The sequence below is a fragment of the Brachyhypopomus gauderio genome, unplaced genomic scaffold, assembly GCF_052324685.1.
Source record: "Brachyhypopomus gauderio isolate BG-103 unplaced genomic scaffold, BGAUD_0.2 sc65, whole genome shotgun sequence".
NCBI lineage: Eukaryota > Metazoa > Chordata > Actinopteri > Gymnotiformes > Hypopomidae > Brachyhypopomus > Brachyhypopomus gauderio.
The window spans coordinates 1,282,776-1,300,726 of record NW_027506886.1 but is presented as its reverse complement, the minus strand read 5'-3'; the positions used below and the strand labels follow the sequence as shown (position 1 = coordinate 1,300,726).

Sequence of the window (17,951 nt, the reverse complement as noted above, 5' to 3'; positions counted from 1 at the left end):
AGCCTGCCAGGGATGATACACAAAAAGCCTGCATGTACTATGGACCTGTGCCTGTCCAGAATGCAGTCCTCAAGCCAGAGTATGCATTCAGTACAGACTTGTACAGAGCTTTTCTAGAGGGCAGATGTACAAACGTTAGGGCAAATTAGGCTAATCTAACAATTCAGTATATAAGATGGAGATGCTGGGGATTGAACCCAGGACCTTGTACATGCGAAGCACACGCTCTACCACTGAGCTACATCCCCATGTTATTGACTCTTCCTTTATCTTTGGAAGCTGATCGTGCAAAGTCATGGGTGCTAACATTAAAAATAGCTCCAAAACCTTCTGAACAGAATGCCTTCTAGAAGGTGTCGCTACCCAATTTGAACCGGGAACTCGATTTGGACTACACAGGCAATTAATTGAACGTAATTTTAGTCTTTTGAATGCTGGTGAAAACTAACAGCAACCATACAACACGTTGAAAATATGCTCACATGGAGCCCTTCATTTTCTGCCTGCAAGCACATGGCACACTTTTTGCCACCAGTCTGCCAAGTCCCAAAGGTAGGGTTCCAGTGTGGGTTCTGGTGTGACCTCAACCGGCCAGCAGTCTGCAAGTGATGCTACACAAAAACATTGCATCTTATAAGGATCTGTGTCTGTCTAGCATGAAGGCTTGTGGCAGTCCTCTAGCTACAGCAAAGCCTTATGTACAGAGTACCCAGAGCCAGCTGGAGGGTTCCAGTGAATGCATTGGATAGACATCTACAAGCCAAAAGTTTGTAAGGAATGCTCCACAAAAAAGTCAGCTACTACGGACCTACTATGCCGCTCAAAATTTCGAGATTATGGAATTATGACAGACATACAAGGCATGAACGGGGATCGAACCCGTGGTCTTCGGTTTACGAGACCGACGGCTTACCACTTGGCCATCACGCCTTGGCTACAAAATGACACCTGGATGTTGACCAGATACATAAGTTTCCTACCAACTTGTGTTGGAAGAGTTTCAAAATGAAAACATCCTTCTGACTCATGAGTAAGTCAATGGATGGTGTTCCAGCAGCATCAGTAGTATCAGCATGAAGTATGACAGCATAAACTTCTGAACAGAACCCCTTTTAGAGGATGATGCTACCTGATTTGAATCGGAAACCGGAAATTTCGACAATGCATGAGTGTAACTGAATGTCAATTCTGCTCTAAGCACTAAGGAACATGCAGAAGCTCTAAAGGTTCTGTACACAGGCAGAGATGCTGGGGATTGCAGGTTTCCAATATGGGTTCTGGCGTGACCTCAAAGAGCCAGCAGCCTGCCAGGGATGATACACAAAAAGCCTGCATGTACTATGAACCTGTGCCTGTCCAGAATGCAGTCCTCAAGCCAGAGTATGCATTCAGTACAGACTTGTACAGAGCATTGCTAGAGGGCACTTGTACAAACGTTAGGGCAAATTAGGCTAATCTAACAATTCAGTATATAAGATGGAGATGCTGGGGATTGAACCCAGGACCTTGTACATGCGAAGCACACGCTCTACCACTGAGCTACATCCCCATGTTATTGACTCTTCCTTTATCTTTGGAAGCTGATCGTGCAAAGTCATGGGTGCTAACATTAAAAATAGCTCCAAAAACTTCTGAACAGAATGCCTTCTAGAAGGTGTCGCTACCCAATTTGAACCGGGAACTCGATTTGGACTACACAGGCAATTAATTGAACGTAATTTTAGTCTTTTGAATGCTGGTGAAAACTAACGGCAACCATACAACACGTTGAAAATATGCTCACATGGAGCCCTTCATTTTCTGCCTGCAAGCACATGGCACACTTTTTGCCACCAGTCTGCCAAGTCCCAAAGGTAGGGTTCCAGTGTGGGTTCTGGTGTGACCTCAACCGGCCAGCAGTCTGCAAGTGATGCTACACAAAAACATTGCATCTTATAAGGATCTGTGTCTGTCTAGCATGAAGGCTTGTGGCAGTCCTCTAGCTACAGCAAAGCCTTATGTACAGAGTACCCAGAGCCAGCTGGAGGGTTCCAGTGAATGCATTGGATAGACATCTACTAGCCAAAAGTTTGTAAGGAATGCTCCACAAAAAAGTCAGCTACTACGGACCTACTATGCCGCTCAAAATTTCGAGATTATGGAATTATGACAGACATACAAGGCATGAACGGGGATCGAACCCGTGGTCTTCGGTTTACGAGACCGACTCCTTACCACTTGGCCATCACGCCTTGGCTACAAAATGACACCTGGATGTTGACCAGACACATAAGTTTCCTACCAACTTGTGTTGGAAGAGTTTCAAAATGAAAACATCCTTCTGACTCATGAGTAAGTCAATGGATGGTGTTCCAGCAGCATCAGTAGTATCAGCATGAAGTATGACAGCATAAACTTCTGAACAGAACCCCTTTTAGAGGATGATGCTACCTGATTTGAATCGGAAACCGGAAATTTCCACAATGCATGAGTGTAACTGAATGTCAATTCTGCTCTAAGCACTAAGGAACATGCAGAAGCTCTAAGCTCTAAAGGTTCTGTACACAGGCAGAGATGCTGGGGATTGCAGGTTTCCAATATGGGTTCTGGCGTGACCTCAAAGAGCCAGCAGCCTGCCAGGGATGATACACAAAAAGCCTGCATGTACTATGAACCTGTGCCTGTCCAGAATGCAGTCCTCAAGCCAGAGTATGCATTCAGTACAGACTTGTACAGAGCTTTTCTAGAGGGCAGTTGTACAAAAGTTAGGGCAAATTAGGCTAATCTAACAATTCAGTATATAAGATGGAGATGCTGGGGATTGAATCCAGGACCTTGTACATGCGAAGCACACGCTCTACCACTGAGCTACATCCCCATGTTATTGACTCTTCCTTTATCTTTGGAAGCTGATCGTGCAAAGTCATGGGTGCTAACATTAAAAATAGCTCCAAAAACTTCTGAACAGAATGCCTTCTAGAAGGTGTCGCTACCCAATTTGAACCGGGAACTCGATTTGGACTACACAGGCAATTAATTGAACGTAATTTTAGTCTTTTGAATGCTGGTGAAAACAAACGGCAACCATACAACACGTTGAAAATATGCTCACATGGAGCCCTTCATTTTCTGCCTGCAAGCACATGGCACACTTTTTGCCACCAGTCTGCCAAGTCCCAAAGGTAGGGTTCCAGTGTGGGTTCTGGTGTGACCTCAACCGGCCAGCAGTCTGCAAGTGATGCTACACAAAAACATTGCATCTTATAAGGATCTGTGTCTGTCTAGCATGAAGGCTTGTGGCAGTCCTCTAGCTACAGCAAAGCCTTATGTACAGAGTACCCAGAGCCAGCTGGAGGGTTCCAGTGAATGCATTGGATAGACATCTACTAGCCAAAAGTTTGTAAGGAATGTTCCACAAAAAAGTCAGCTACTACGGACCTACTATGCCGCTCAAAATCTCGAGATTACGGAATTAGGACGGACATACAAGGCATGAACGGGGATCGAACCCGTGGTCTTCGATTTACGAGACCAACGCCTTACCAGTTGGCCATCACGCCTTGGCTACAAAATGACACCTGGATGTTGACCAGACACATAAGTTTCCTACCAACTTGTGTTGGAAGAGTTTCAAAATGAAAACATCCTTCTGACTCATGAGTAAGTCAATGGATGGTGTTCCAGCAGCATCAGTAGTATCAGCATGAAGTATGACAGCATAAACTTCTGAACAGAACCCCTTTTAGAGGATGATGCTACCTGATTTGAATCGGAAACCGGAAATTTCCACAATGCATGAGTGTAACTGAATGTCAATTCTGCTCTAAGCACTAAGGAACATGCAGAAGCTCTAAGCTCTAAAGGTTCTGTACACAGGCAGAGATGCTGGGGATTGCAGGTTTCCAATATGGGTTCTGGCGTGACCTCAAAGAGCCAGCAGCCTGCCAGGGATGATACACAAAAAGCCTGCATGTACTATGAACCTGTGCCTGTCCAGAATGCAGTCCTCAAGCCAGAGTATGCATTCAGTACAGACTTGTACAGAGCTTTTCTAGAGGGCAGTTGTACAAAAGTTAGGGCAAATTAGGCTAATCTAACAATTCAGTATATAAGATGGAGATGCTGGGGATTGAATCCAGGACCTTGTACATGCGAAGCACACGCTCTACCACTGAGCTACATCCCCATGTTATTGACTCTTCCTTTATCTTTGGAAGCTGATCGTGCAAAGTCATGGGTGCTAACATTAAAAATAGCTCCAAAAACTTCTGAACAGAATGCCTTCTAGAAGGTGTCGCTACCCAATTTGAACCGGGAACTCGATTTGGACTACACAGGCAATTAATTGAACGTAATTTTAGTCTTTTGAATGCTGGTGAAAACTAACGGCAACCATACAACACGTTGAAAATATGCTCACATGGAGCCCTTCATTTTCTGCCTGCAAGCACATGGCAAACTTTTTGCCACCAGTCTGCCAAGTCCCAAAGGTAGGGTTCCAGTGTGGGTTCTGGTGTGACCTCAACCGGCCAGCAGTCTGCAAGTGATGCTACACAAAAACATTGCATCTTATAAGGATCTGTGTCTGTCTAGCATGAAGGCTTGTGGCAGTCCTCTAGCTACAGCAAAGCCTTATGTACAGAGTACCCAGAGCCAGCTGGAGGGTTCCAGTGAATGCATTGGATAGACATCTACTAGCCAAAAGTTTGTAAGGAATGTTCCACAAAAAAGTCAGCTACTACGGACCTACTATGCCGCTCAAAATCTCGAGATTACGGAATTAGGAAGGACATACAAGGCATGAACGGGGAAAGAACCCGTGGTCTTCGATTTACGAGACCGACGCCTTACCAGTTGGCCATCACGCCTTGGCTACAAAATGACACCTGGATGTTGACCAGACACATAAGTTTCCTACCAACTTGTGTTGGAAGAGTTTCAAAATGAAAACATCCTTCTGACTCATGAGTAAGTCAATGGATGGTGTTCCAGCAGCATCAGTAGTATCAGCATGAAGTAGGACAGCATAAACTTCTGAACAGAACCCCTTTTAGAGGATGATGCTACCTGATTTGAATCGGAAACCGGAAATTACCACAATGCATGAGTGTAACTGAATGTCAATTCTGCTCTAAGCACTAAGGAACATGCAGAAGCTCTAAGCTCTAAAGGTTCTGTACACAGGCAGAGATGCTGGGGATTGCAGGTTTCCAATATGGGTTCTGGCGTGACCTCAAAGAGCCAGCAGCCTGCCAGGGATGATACACAAAAAGCCTGCATGTACTTTGGACCTGTGCCTGTCCAGAATGCAGTCCTCAAGCCAGAGTATGCATTCAGTACAGACTTGTACAGAGCATTTCTAGAGGGCAGTTGTACAAACGTTAGGGCAAATTAGGCTAATCTAACAATTCAGTATATAAGATGGAGATGTTGGGGATTGAACCCAGGACCTTGTACATGCGAAGCACACGCTCTACCACTGAGCTACATCCCCATGTTATTGACTCTTCCTTTATCTTTGGAAGCTGATCGTGCAAAGTCATGGGTGCTAACATTAAAAATAGCTCCAAAAACTTCTGAACAGAATGCCTTCTAGAAGGTGTCGCTACCCAATTTGAACCGGGAACTCGATTTGGACTACACAGGCAATTAATTGAACGTAATTTTAGTCTTTTGAATGCTGGTGAAAAATAAACGGCAACCATACAACACGTTGAGAATATGCTCACATGGAGCCCTTCATTTTCTGCCTGCAAGCACATGGCACACTTTTTGCCACCAGTCTGCCAAGTCCCAAAGGTAGGGTTCCAGTGTGGGTTCTGGTGTGACCTCAACCGGCCAGCAGTCTGCAAGTGATGCTACACAAAAACATTGCATCTTATAAGGATCTGTGTCTGTCTAGCATGAAGGCTTGTGGCAGTCCTCTAGCTACAGCAAAGCCTTATGTACAGAGTACCCAGAGCCAGCTGGAGGGTTCCAGTGAATGCATTGGATAGACATCTACAAGCCAAAAGTTTGTAAGGAATGTTCCACAAAAAAGTCAGGTACTACGGACCTACTATGCCGCTGAAAATATCGAGATTACGGAATTAGGACGGACATACAAGGCATGAACGGGGATCGAACCCGTGGTCTTCGGTTTACGAGACCGACGGCTTACCACTTGGCCATCACGCCTTGGCTACACAATGACACCTGGATGTTGACCAGATACATAAGTTTCCTACCAACTTGTGTTGGAAGAGTTTCAAAATGAAAACATCCTTCTGACTCATGAGTAAGTCAATGGATGGTGTTCCAGCAGCATCAGTAGTATCAGCATGAAGTATGACAGCATAAACTTCTGAACAGAACCCCTTTTAGAGGATGATGCTACCTGATTTGAATCGGAAACCGGAAATTTCCACAATGCATGAGTGTAACTGAATGTCAATTCTGCTCTAAGCACTAAGGAACATGCAGAAGCTCTAAAGGTTCTGTACACAGGGAGAGATGCTGGGGATTGCAGGTTTCCAATATGGGTTCTGGCGTGACCTCAAAGAGCCAGCAGCCTGCCAGGGATGATACACAAAAAGCCTGCATGTACTATGAACCTGTGCCTGTCCAGAATGCAGTCCTCAAGCCAGAGTATGCATTCAGTACAGACTTGTACAGAGCATTTCTAGAGGGCACTTGTACAAACGTTAGGGCAAATTAGGCTAATCTAACAATTCAGTATATAAGATGGAGATGCTGGGGATTGAACCCAGGACCTTGTACATGCGAAGCACACGCTCTACCACTGAGCTACATCCCCATGTTATTGACTCTTCCTTTATCTTTGGAAGCTGATCGTGCAAAGTCATGGGTGCTAACATTAAAAATAGCTCCAAAAACTTCTGAACAGAATGCCTTCTAGAAGGTGTCGCTACCCAATTTGAACCGGGAACTCGATTTGGACTACACAGGCAATTAATTGAACGTAATTTTAGTCTTTTGAATGCTGGTGAAAACTAACGGCAACCATACAACACGTTGAAAATATGCTCACATGGAGCCCTTCATTTTCTGCCTGCAAGCACATGGCACACTTTTTGCCACCAGTCTGCCAAGTCCCAAAGGTAGGGTTCCAGTGTGGGTTCTGGTGTGACCTCAACCGGCCAGCAGTCTGCAAGTGATGCTACACAAAAACATTGCATCTTATAAGGATCTGTGTCTGTCTAGCATGAAGGCTTGTGGCAGTCCTCTAGCTACAGCAAAGCCTTATGTACAGAGTACCCAGAGCCAGCTGGAGGGTTCCAGTGAATGCATTGGATAGACATCTACAAGCCAAAAGTTTGTAAGGAATGTTCCACAAAAAAGTCAGGTATTACGGACCTACTATGCCGCTGAAAATGTCGAGATTACGGAATTAGGACGGACATACAAGGCATGAACGGGGATCGAACCCGTGGTCTTCGGTTTACTAGACCGACGGCTTACCACTTGGCCATCACGCCTTGGCTACAAAATGACACCTGGATGTTGACCAGATACATAAGTTTCCTACCAACTTGTGTTGGAAGAGTTTCAAAATGAAAACATCCTTCTGACTCATGAGTAAGTCAATGGATGGTGTTCCAGCAGCATCAGTAGTATCAGCATGAAGTATGACAGCATAAACTTCTGAACAGAACCCCTTTTAGAGGATGATGCTACCTGATTTGAATCGGAAACCGGAAATTTCCACAATGCATGAGTGTAACTGAATGTCAATTCTGCTCTAAGCACTAAGGAACATGCAGAAGCTCTAAAGGTTCTGTACACAGGGAGAGATGCTGGGGATTGCAGGTTTCCAATATGGGTTCTGGCGTGACCTCAAAGAGCCAGCAGCCTGCCAGGGATGATACACAAAAAGCCTGCATGTACTATGAACCTGTGCCTGTCCAGAATGCAGTCCTCAAGCCAGAGTATGCATTCAGTACAGACTTGTACAGAGCATTTCTAGAGGGCACTTGTACAAACGTTAGGGCAAATTAGGCTAATCTAACAATTCAGTATATAAGATGGAGATGCTGGGGATTGAACCCAGGACCTTGTACATGCGAAGCACACGCTCTACCACTGAGCTACATCCCCATGTTATTGACTCTTCCTTTATCTTTGGAAGCTGATCGTGCAAAGTCATGGGTGCTAACATTAAAAATAGCTCCAAAAACTTCTGAACAGAATGCCTTCTAGAAGGTGTCGCTACCCAATTTGAACCGGGAACTCGATTTGGACTACACAGGCAATTAATTGAACGTAATTTTAGTCTTTTGAATGCTGGTGAAAACTAACGGCAACCATACAACACGTTGAAAATATGCTCACATGGAGCCCTTCATTTTCTGCCTGCAAGCACATGGCACACTTTTTGCCACCAGTCTGCCAAGTCCCAAAGGTAGGGTTCCAGTGTGGGTTCTGGTGTGACCTCAACCGGCCAGCAGTCTGCAAGTGATGCTACACAAAAACATTGCATCTTATAAGGATCTGTGTCTGTCTAGCATGAAGGCTTGTGGCAGTCCTCTAGCTACAGCAAAGCCTTATGTACAGAGTACCCAGAGCCAGCTGGAGGGTTCCAGTGAATGCATTGGATAGACATCTACAAGCCAAAAGTTTGTAAGGAATGTTCCACAAAAAAGTCAGGTACTACGGACCTACTATGCCGCTGAAAATGTCGAGATTACGGAATTAGGACGGACATACAAGGCATGAACGGGGATCGAACCTGTGGTCTTCGGTTTACTAGACCGACGGCTTACCACTTGGCCATCACGCCTTGGCTACAAAATGACACCTGGATGTTGACCAGATACATAAGTTTCCTACCAACTTGTGTTGGAAGAGTTTCAAAATGAAAACATCCTTCTGACTCATGAGTAAGTCAATGGATGGTGTTCCAGCAGCATCAGTAGTATCAGCATGAAGTATGACAGCATAAACTTCTGAACAGAACCCCTTTTAGAGGATGATGCTACCTGATTTGAATCGGAAACCGGAAATTTCCACAATGCATGAGTGTAACTGAATGTCAATTCTGCTCTAAGCACTAAGGAACATGCAGAAGCTCTAAAGGTTCTGTACACAGGGAGAGATGCTGGGGATTGCAGGTTTCCAATATGGGTTCTGGCGTGACCTCAAAGAGCCAGCAGCCTGCCAGGGATGATACACAAAAAGCCTGCATGTACTATGAACCTGTGCCTGTCCAGAATGCAGTCTTCAAGCCAGAGTATGCATTCAGTACAGACTTGTACAGAGCATTTCTAGAGGGCACTTGTACAAACGTTAGGGCAAATTAGGCTAATCTAACAATTCAGTATATAAGATGGAGATGCTGGGGATTGAACCCAGGACCTTGTACATGCGAAGCACACGCTCTACCACTGAGCTACATCCCCATGTTATTGACTCTTCCTTTATCTTTGGAAGCTGATCGTGCAAAGTCATGGGTGCTAACATTAAAAATAGCTCCAAAAACTTCTGAACAGAATGCCTTCTAGAAGGTGTCGCTACCCAATTTGAACCGGGAACTCGATTTGGACTACACAGGCAATTAATTGAACGTAATTTTAGTCTTTTGAATGCTGGTGAAAACTAACGGCAACCATACAACACGTTGAAAATATGCTCACATGGAGCCCTTCATTTTCTGCCTGCAAGCACATGGCACACTTTTTGCCACCAGTCTGCCAAGTCCCAAAGGTAGGGTTCCAGTGTGGGTTCTGGTGTGACCTCAACCGGCCAGCAGTCTGCAAGTGATGCTACACAAAAACATTGCATCTTATAAGGATCTGTGTCTGTCTAGCATGAAGGCTTGTGGCAGTCCTCTAGCTACAGCAAAGCCTTATGTACAGAGTACCCAGAGCCAGCTGGAGGGTTCCAGTGAATGCATTGGATAGACATCTACAAGCCAAAAGTTTGTAAGGAATGCTCCACAAAAAAGTCAGCTACTACGGACCTACTATGCCGCTCAAAATTTCGAGATTATGGAATTATGACAGACATACAAGGCATGAACGGGGATCGAACCCGTGGTCTTCGGTTTACGAGACCGACGGCTTACCACTTGGCCATCACGCCTTGGCTACAAAATGACACCTGGATGTTGACCAGATACATAAGTTTCCTACCAACTTGTGTTGGAAGAGTTTCAAAATGAAAACATCCTTCTGACTCATGAGTAAGTCAATGGATGGTGTTCCAGCAGCATCAGTAGTATCAGCATGAAGTATGACAGCATAAACTTCTGAACAGAACCCCTTTTAGAGGATGATGCTACCTGATTTGAATCGGAAACTGGAAATTTCGACAATGCATGAGTGTAACTGAATGTCAATTCTGCTCTAAGCACTAAGGAACATGCAGAAGCTCTAAAGGTTCTGTACACAGGGAGAGATGCTGGGGATTGCAGGTTTCCAATATGGGTTCTGGCGTGACCTCAAAGAGCCAGCAGCCTGCCAGGGATGATACACAAAAAGCCTGCATGTACTATGAACCTGTGCCTGTCCAGAATGCAGTCCTCAAGCCAGAGTATGCATTCAGTACAGACTTGTACAGAGCATTTCTAGAGGGCACTTGTACAAACGTTAGGGCAAATTAGGCTAATCTAACAATTCAGTATATAAGATGGAGATGCTGGGGATTGAACCCAGGACCTTGTACATGCGAAGCACACGCTCTACCACTGAGCTACATCCCCATGTTATTGACTCTTCCTTTATCTTTGGAAGCTGATCGTGCAAAGTCATGGGTGCTAACATTAAAAATAGCTCCAAAAACTTCTGAACAGAATGCCTTCTAGAAGGTGTCGCTACCCAATTTGAACCGGGAACTCGATTTGGACTACACAGGCAATTAATTGAACGTAATTTTAGTCTTTTGAATGCTGGTGAAAACTAACGGCAACCATACAACACGTTGAAAATATGCTCACATGGAGCCCTTCATTTTCTGCCTGCAAGCACATGGCACACTTTTTGCCACCAGTCTGCCAAGTCCCAAAGGTAGGGTTCCAGTGTGGGTTCTGGTGTGACCTCAACCGGCCAGCAGTCTGCAAGTGATGCTACACAAAAACATTGCATCTTATAAGGATCTGTGTCTGTCTAGCATGAAGGCTTGTGGCAGTCCTCTAGCTACAGCAAAGCCTTATGTACAGAGTACCCAGAGCCAGCTGGAGGGTTCCAGTGAATGCATTGGATAGACATCTACAAGCCAAAAGTTTGTAAGGAATGTTCCACAAAAAAGTCAGGTACTACGGACCTACTATGCCGCTGAAAATGTCGAGATTACGGAATTAGGACGGACATACAAGGCATGAACGGGGATCGAACCTGTGGTCTTCGGTTTACTAGACCGACGGCTTACCACTTGGCCATCACGCCTTGGCTACAAAATGACACCTGGATGTTGACCAGATACATAAGTTTCCTACCAACTTGTGTTGGAAGAGTTTCAAAATGAAAACATCCTTCTGACTCATGAGTAAGTCAATGGATGGTGTTCCAGCAGCATCAGTAGTATCAGCATGAAGTATGACAGCATAAACTTCTGAACAGAACCCCTTTTAGAGGATGATGCTACCTGATTTGAATCGGAAACCGGAAATTTCCACAATGCATGAGTGTAACTGAATGTCAATTCTGCTCTAAGCACTAAGGAACATGCAGAAGCTCTAAAGGTTCTGTACACAGGGAGAGATGCTGGGGATTGCAGGTTTCCAATATGGGTTCTGGCGTGACCTCAAAGAGCCAGCAGCCTGCCAGGGATGATACACAAAAAGCCTGCATGTACTATGAACCTGTGCCTGTCCAGAATGCAGTCCTCAAGCCAGAGTATGCATTCAGTACAGACTTGTACAGAGCATTTCTAGAGGGCACTTGTACAAACGTTAGGGCAAATTAGGCTAATCTAACAATTCAGTATATAAGATGGAGATGCTGGGGATTGAACCCAGGACCTTGTACATGCGAAGCACACGCTCTACCACTGAGCTACATCCCCATGTTATTGACTCTTCCTTTATCTTTGGAAGCTGATCGTGCAAAGTCATGGGTGCTAACATTAAAAATAGCTCCAAAAACTTCTGAACAGAATGCCTTCTAGAAGGTGTCGCTACCCAATTTGAACCGGGAACTCGATTTGGACTACACAGGCAATTAATTGAACGTAATTTTAGTCTTTTGAATGCTGGTGAAAACTAACGGCAACCATACAACACGTTGAAAATATGCTCACATGGAGCCCTTCATTTTCTGCCTGCAAGCACATGGCACACTTTTTGCCACCAGTCTGCCAAGTCCCAAAGGTAGGGTTCCAGTGTGGGTTCTGGTGTGACCTCAACCGGCCAGCAGTCTGCAAGTGATGCTACACAAAAACATTGCATCTTATAAGGATCTGTGTCTGTCTAGCATGAAGGCTTGTGGCAGTCCTCTAGCTACAGCAAAGCCTTATGTACAGAGTACCCAGAGCCAGCTGGAGGGTTCCAGTGAATGCATTGGATAGACATCTACAAGCCAAAAGTTTGTAAGGAATGCTCCACAAAAAAGTCAGCTACTACGGACCTACTATGCCGCTCAAAATTTCGAGATTATGGAATTATGACAGACATACAAGGCATGAACGGGGATCGAACCCGTGGTCTTCGGTTTACGAGACCGACGGCTTACCACTTGGCCATCACGCCTTGGCTACAAAATGACACCTGGATGTTGACCAGATACATAAGTTTCCTACCAACTTGTGTTGGAAGAGTTTCAAAATGAAAACATCCTTCTGACTCATGAGTAAGTCAATGGATGGTGTTCCAGCAGCATCAGTAGTATCAGCATGAAGTATGACAGCATAAACTTCTGAACAGAACCCCTTTTAGAGGATGATGCTACCTGATTTGAATCGGAAACCGGAAATTTCGACAATGCATGAGTGTAACTGAATGTCAATTCTGCTCTAAGCACTAAGGAACATGCAGAAGCTCTAAGCTCTAAAGGTTCTGTACACAGGCAGAGATGCTGGGGATTGCAGGTTTCCAATATGGGTTCTGGCGTGACCTCAAAGAGCCAGCAGCCTGCCAGGGATGATACACAAAAAGCCTGCATGTACTATGAACCTGTGCCTGTCCAGAATGCAGTCCTCAAGCCAGAGTATGCATTCAGTACAGACTTGTACAGAGCTTTTCTAGAGGGCAGTTGTACAAAAGTTAGGGCAAATTAGGCTAATCTAACAATTCAGTATATAAGATGGAGATGCTGGGGATTGAATCCAGGACCTTGTACATGCGAAGCACACGCTCTACCACTGAGCTACATCCCCATGTTATTGACTCTTCCTTTATCTTTGGAAGCTGATCGTGCAAAGTCATGGGTGCTAACATTAAAAATAGCTCCAAAAACTTCTGAACAGAATGCCTTCTAGAAGGTGTCGCTACCCAATTTGAACCGGGAACTCGATTTGGACTACACAGGCAATTAATTGAACGTAATTTTAGTCTTTTGAATGCTGGTGAAAACAAACGGCAACCATACAACACGTTGAAAATATGCTCACATGGAGCCCTTCATTTTCTGCCTGCAAGCACATGGCACACTTTTTGCCACCAGTCTGCCAAGTCCCAAAGGTAGGGTTCCAGTGTGGGTTCTGGTGTGACCTCAACCGGCCAGCAGTCTGCAAGTGATGCTACACAAAAACATTGCATCTTATAAGGATCTGTGTCTGTCTAGCATGAAGGCTTGTGGCAGTCCTCTAGCTACAGCAAAGCCTTATGTACAGAGTACCCAGAGCCAGCTGGAGGGTTCCAGTGAATGCATTGGATAGACATCTACTAGCCAAAAGTTTGTAAGGAATGTTCCACAAAAAAGTCAGCTACTACGGACCTACTATGCCGCTCAAAATCTCGAGATTACGGAATTAAGACGGACATACAAGGCATGAACGGGGATCGAACCCGTGGTCTTCGATTTACGAGACCAACGCCTTACCAGTTGGCCATCACGCCTTGGCTACAAAATGACACCTGGATGTTGACCAGACACATAAGTTTCCTACCAACTTGTGTTGGAAGAGTTTCAAAATGAAAACATCCTTCTGACTCATGAGTAAGTCAATGGATGGTGTTCCAGCAGCATCAGTAGTATCAGCATGAAGTATGACAGCATAAACTTCTGAACAGAACCCCTTTTAGAGGATGATGCTACCTGATTTGAATCGGAAACCGGAAATTTCCACAATGCATGAGTGTAACTGAATGTCAATTCTGCTCTAAGCACTAAGGAACATGCAGAAGCTCTAAGCTCTAAAGGTTCTGTACACAGGCAGAGATGCTGGGGATTGCAGGTTTCCAATATGGGTTCTGGCGTGACCTCAAAGAGCCAGCAGCCTGCCAGGGATGATACACAAAAAGCCTGCATGTACTATGAACCTGTGCCTGTCCAGAATGCAGTCCTCAAGCCAGAGTATGCATTCAGTACAGACTTGTACAGAGCTTTTCTAGAGGGCAGTTGTACAAAAGTTAGGGCAAATTAGGCTAATCTAACAATTCAGTATATAAGATGGAGATGCTGGGGATTGAATCCAGGACCTTGTACATGCGAAGCACACGCTCTACCACTGAGCTACATCCCCATGTTATTGACTCTTCCTTTATCTTTGGAAGCTGATCGTGCAAAGTCATGGGTGCTAACATTAAAAATAGCTCCAAAAACTTCTGAACAGAATGCCTTCTAGAAGGTGTCGCTACCCAATTTGAACCGGGAACTCGATTTGGACTACACAGGCAATTAATTGAACGTAATTTTAGTCTTTTGAATGCTGGTGAAAACTAACGGCAACCATACAACACGTTGAAAATATGCTCACATGGAGCCCTTCATTTTCTGCCTGCAAGCACATGGCAAACTTTTTGCCACCAGTCTGCCAAGTCCCAAAGGTAGGGTTCCAGTGTGGGTTCTGGTGTGACCTCAACCGGCCAGCAGTCTGCAAGTGATGCTACACAAAAACATTGCATCTTATAAGGATCTGTGTCTGTCTAGCATGAAGGCTTGTGGCAGTCCTCTAGCTACAGCAAAGCCTTATGTACAGAGTACCCAGAGCCAGCTGGAGGGTTCCAGTGAATGCATTGGATAGACATCTACTAGCCAAAAGTTTGTAAGGAATGTTCCACAAAAAAGTCAGCTACTACGGACCTACTATGCCGCTCAAAATCTCGAGATTACGGAATTAGGAAGGACATACAAGGCATGAACGGGGAAAGAACCCGTGGTCTTCGATTTACGAGACCGACGCCTTACCAGTTGGCCATCATGCCTTGGCTACAAAATGACACCTGGATGTTGACCAGACACATAAGTTTCCTACCAACTTGTGTTGGAAGAGTTTCAAAATGAAAACATCCTTCTGACTCATGAGTAAGTCAATGGATGGTGTTCCAGCAGCATCAGTAGTATCAGCATGAAGTAGGACAGCATAAACTTCTGAACAGAACCCCTTTTAGAGGATGATGCTACCTGATTTGAATCGGAAACCGGAAATTTCCACAATGCATGAGTGTAACTGAATGTCAATTCTGCTCTAAGCACTAAGGAACATGCAGAAGCTCTAAGCTCTAAAGGTTCTGTACACAGGCAGAGATGCTGGGGATTGCAGGTTTCCAATATGGGTTCTGGCGTGACCTCAAAGAGCCAGCAGCCTGCCAGGGATGATACACAAAAAGCCTGCATGTACTTTGGACCTGTGCCTGTCCAGAATGCAGTCCTCAAGCCAGAGTATGCATTCAGTACAGACTTGTACAGAGCATTTCTAGAGGGCAGTTGTACAAACGTTAGGGCAAATTAGGCTAATCTAACAATTCAGTATATAAGATGGAGATGTTGGGGATTGAACCCAGGACCTTGTACATGCGAAGCACACGCTCTACCACTGAGCTACATCCCCATGTTATTGACTCTTCCTTTATCTTTGGAAGCTGATCGTGCAAAGTCATGGGTGCTAACATTAAAAATAGCTCCAAAAACTTCTGAACAGAATGCCTTCTAGAAGGTGTCGCTACCCAATTTGAACCGGGAACTCGATTTGGACTACACAGGCAATTAATTGAACGTAATTTTAGTCTTTTGAATGCTGGTGAAAAATAAACGGCAACCATACAACACGTTGAAAATATGCTCACATGGAGCCCTTCATTTTCTGCCTGCAAGCACATGGCACACTTTTTGCCACCAGTCTGCCAAGTCCCAAAGGTAGGGTTCCAGTGTGGGTTCTGGTGTGACCTCAACCGGCCAGCAGTCTGCAAGTGATGCTACACAAAAACATTGCATCTTATAAGGATCTGTGTCTGTCTAGCATGAAGGCTTGTGGCAGTCCTCTAGCTACAGCAAAGCCTTATGTACAGAGTACCCAGAGCCAGCTGGAGGGTTCCAGTGAATGCATTGGATAGACATCTACTAGCCAAAAGTTTGTAAGGAATGTTCCACAAAAAAGTCAGCTACTACGGACCTACTATGCCGCTCAAAATCTCGAGATTACGGAATTAGGACGGACATACAAGGCATGAACGGGGATCGAACCCGTGGTCTTCGATTTACGAGACCAACGCCTTACCAGTTGGCCATCACGCCTTGGCTACAAAATGACACCTGGATGTTGACCAGACACATAAGTTTCCTACCAACTTGTGTTGGAAGAGTTTCAAAATGAAAACATCCTTCTGACTCATGAGTAAGTCAATGGATGGTGTTCCAGCAGCATCAGTAGTATCAGCATGAAGTATGACAGCATAAACTTCTGAACAGAACCCCTTTTAGAGGATGATGCTACCTGATTTGAATCGGAAACCGGAAATTTCCACAATGCATGAGTGTAACTGAATGTCAATTCTGCTCTAAGCACTAAGGAACATGCAGAAGCTCTAAGCTCTAAAGGTTCTGTACACAGGCAGAGATGCTGGGGATTGCAGGTTTCCAATATGGGTTCTGGCGTGACCTCAAAGAGCCAGCAGCCTGCCAGGGATGATACACAAAAAGCCTGCATGTACTATGAACCTGTGCCTGTCCAGAATGCAGTCCTCAAGCCAGAGTATGCATTCAGTACAGACTTGTACAGAGCTTTTCTAGAGGGCAGTTGTACAAAAGTTAGGGCAAATTAGGCTAATCTAACAATTCAGTATATAAGATGGAGATGCTGGGGATTGAATCCAGGACCTTGTACATGCGAAGCACACGCTCTACCACTGAGCTACATCCCCATGTTATTGACTCTTCCTTTATCTTTGGAAGCTGATCGTGCAAAGTCATGGGTGCTAACATTAAAAATAGCTCCAAAAACTTCTGAACAGAATGCCTTCTAGAAGGTGTCGCTACCCAATTTGAACCGGGAACTCGATTTGGACTACACAGGCAATTAATTGAACGTAATTTTAGTCTTTTGAATGCTGGTGAAAACTAACGGCAACCATACAACACGTTGAAAATATGCTCACATGGAGCCCTTCATTTTCTGCCTGCAAGCACATGGCAAACTTTTTGCCACCAGTCTGCCAAGTCCCAAAGGTAGGGTTCCAGTGTGGGTTCTGGTGTGACCTCAACCGGCCAGCAGTCTGCAAGTGATGCTACACAAAAACATTGCATCTTATAAGGATCTGTGTCTGTCTAGCATGAAGGCTTGTGGCAGTCCTCTAGCTACAGCAAAGCCTTATGTACAGAGTACCCAGAGCCAGCTGGAGGGTTCCAGTGAATGCATTGGATAGACATCTACTAGCCAAAAGTTTGTAAGGAATGTTCCACAAAAAAGTCAGCTACTACGGACCTACTATGCCGCTCAAAATCTCGAGATTACGGAATTAGGAAGGACATACAAGGCATGAACGGGGAAAGAACCCGTGGTCTTCGATTTACGAGACCGACGCCTTACCAGTTGGCCATCATGCCTTGGCTACAAAATGACACCTGGATGTTGACCAGACACATAAGTTTCCTACCAACTTG

At 45.0% G+C, this 17,951-nt stretch overlaps 22 non-coding genes across 22 annotated transcripts; all 22 read right to left on the bottom strand.

The window, feature by feature from the left end:
• Nucleotides 1-176: 176 nt before the first annotated feature.
• On the bottom strand, nucleotides 177-248 carry trnaa-cgc (transfer RNA alanine (anticodon CGC)). Its single transcript has one exon. It is a non-coding gene; the product is annotated as a tRNA-Ala (tRNA).
• Nucleotides 249-858: 610 nt separating this feature from the next.
• On the bottom strand, nucleotides 859-930 carry trnat-cgu (transfer RNA threonine (anticodon CGU)). The gene has a single exon. It is a non-coding gene; the product is annotated as a tRNA-Thr (tRNA).
• Nucleotides 931-1,477: 547 nt separating this feature from the next.
• On the bottom strand, nucleotides 1,478-1,549 carry trnaa-cgc (transfer RNA alanine (anticodon CGC)). The gene has a single exon. It is a non-coding gene; the product is annotated as a tRNA-Ala (tRNA).
• A 610-nt stretch (nucleotides 1,550-2,159) lies between these two features.
• Nucleotides 2,160-2,231, bottom strand: trnat-cgu (transfer RNA threonine (anticodon CGU)). The gene has a single exon. It is a non-coding gene; the product is annotated as a tRNA-Thr (tRNA).
• Nucleotides 2,232-2,785: 554 nt separating this feature from the next.
• On the bottom strand, nucleotides 2,786-2,857 carry trnaa-cgc (transfer RNA alanine (anticodon CGC)). Its single transcript has one exon. It is a non-coding gene; the product is annotated as a tRNA-Ala (tRNA).
• Nucleotides 2,858-3,467: 610 nt separating this feature from the next.
• Nucleotides 3,468-3,539, bottom strand: trnat-cgu (transfer RNA threonine (anticodon CGU)). Its single transcript has one exon. It is a non-coding gene; the product is annotated as a tRNA-Thr (tRNA).
• Nucleotides 3,540-4,093: 554 nt separating this feature from the next.
• Nucleotides 4,094-4,165, bottom strand: trnaa-cgc (transfer RNA alanine (anticodon CGC)). Its single transcript has one exon. It is a non-coding gene; the product is annotated as a tRNA-Ala (tRNA).
• A 1,236-nt stretch (nucleotides 4,166-5,401) lies between these two features.
• Nucleotides 5,402-5,473, bottom strand: trnaa-cgc (transfer RNA alanine (anticodon CGC)). The gene has a single exon. It is a non-coding gene; the product is annotated as a tRNA-Ala (tRNA).
• Nucleotides 5,474-6,084: 611 nt separating this feature from the next.
• On the bottom strand, nucleotides 6,085-6,156 carry trnat-cgu (transfer RNA threonine (anticodon CGU)). The gene has a single exon. It is a non-coding gene; the product is annotated as a tRNA-Thr (tRNA).
• A 547-nt stretch (nucleotides 6,157-6,703) lies between these two features.
• On the bottom strand, nucleotides 6,704-6,775 carry trnaa-cgc (transfer RNA alanine (anticodon CGC)). Its single transcript has one exon. It is a non-coding gene; the product is annotated as a tRNA-Ala (tRNA).
• Nucleotides 6,776-8,004: 1,229 nt separating this feature from the next.
• trnaa-cgc (transfer RNA alanine (anticodon CGC)) lies at nucleotides 8,005-8,076 on the bottom strand. The gene has a single exon. It is a non-coding gene; the product is annotated as a tRNA-Ala (tRNA).
• A 1,229-nt stretch (nucleotides 8,077-9,305) lies between these two features.
• On the bottom strand, nucleotides 9,306-9,377 carry trnaa-cgc (transfer RNA alanine (anticodon CGC)). Its single transcript has one exon. It is a non-coding gene; the product is annotated as a tRNA-Ala (tRNA).
• Nucleotides 9,378-9,987: 610 nt separating this feature from the next.
• Nucleotides 9,988-10,059, bottom strand: trnat-cgu (transfer RNA threonine (anticodon CGU)). Its single transcript has one exon. It is a non-coding gene; the product is annotated as a tRNA-Thr (tRNA).
• Nucleotides 10,060-10,606: 547 nt separating this feature from the next.
• Nucleotides 10,607-10,678, bottom strand: trnaa-cgc (transfer RNA alanine (anticodon CGC)). Its single transcript has one exon. It is a non-coding gene; the product is annotated as a tRNA-Ala (tRNA).
• Nucleotides 10,679-11,907: 1,229 nt separating this feature from the next.
• Nucleotides 11,908-11,979, bottom strand: trnaa-cgc (transfer RNA alanine (anticodon CGC)). Its single transcript has one exon. It is a non-coding gene; the product is annotated as a tRNA-Ala (tRNA).
• Nucleotides 11,980-12,589: 610 nt separating this feature from the next.
• On the bottom strand, nucleotides 12,590-12,661 carry trnat-cgu (transfer RNA threonine (anticodon CGU)). The gene has a single exon. It is a non-coding gene; the product is annotated as a tRNA-Thr (tRNA).
• Nucleotides 12,662-13,215: 554 nt separating this feature from the next.
• On the bottom strand, nucleotides 13,216-13,287 carry trnaa-cgc (transfer RNA alanine (anticodon CGC)). The gene has a single exon. It is a non-coding gene; the product is annotated as a tRNA-Ala (tRNA).
• A 610-nt stretch (nucleotides 13,288-13,897) lies between these two features.
• On the bottom strand, nucleotides 13,898-13,969 carry trnat-cgu (transfer RNA threonine (anticodon CGU)). Its single transcript has one exon. It is a non-coding gene; the product is annotated as a tRNA-Thr (tRNA).
• Nucleotides 13,970-14,523: 554 nt separating this feature from the next.
• Nucleotides 14,524-14,595, bottom strand: trnaa-cgc (transfer RNA alanine (anticodon CGC)). Its single transcript has one exon. It is a non-coding gene; the product is annotated as a tRNA-Ala (tRNA).
• Nucleotides 14,596-15,831: 1,236 nt separating this feature from the next.
• Nucleotides 15,832-15,903, bottom strand: trnaa-cgc (transfer RNA alanine (anticodon CGC)). Its single transcript has one exon. It is a non-coding gene; the product is annotated as a tRNA-Ala (tRNA).
• Nucleotides 15,904-16,514: 611 nt separating this feature from the next.
• Nucleotides 16,515-16,586, bottom strand: trnat-cgu (transfer RNA threonine (anticodon CGU)). Its single transcript has one exon. It is a non-coding gene; the product is annotated as a tRNA-Thr (tRNA).
• A 554-nt stretch (nucleotides 16,587-17,140) lies between these two features.
• Nucleotides 17,141-17,212, bottom strand: trnaa-cgc (transfer RNA alanine (anticodon CGC)). The gene has a single exon. It is a non-coding gene; the product is annotated as a tRNA-Ala (tRNA).
• Nucleotides 17,213-17,951: the final 739 nt, after the last annotated feature.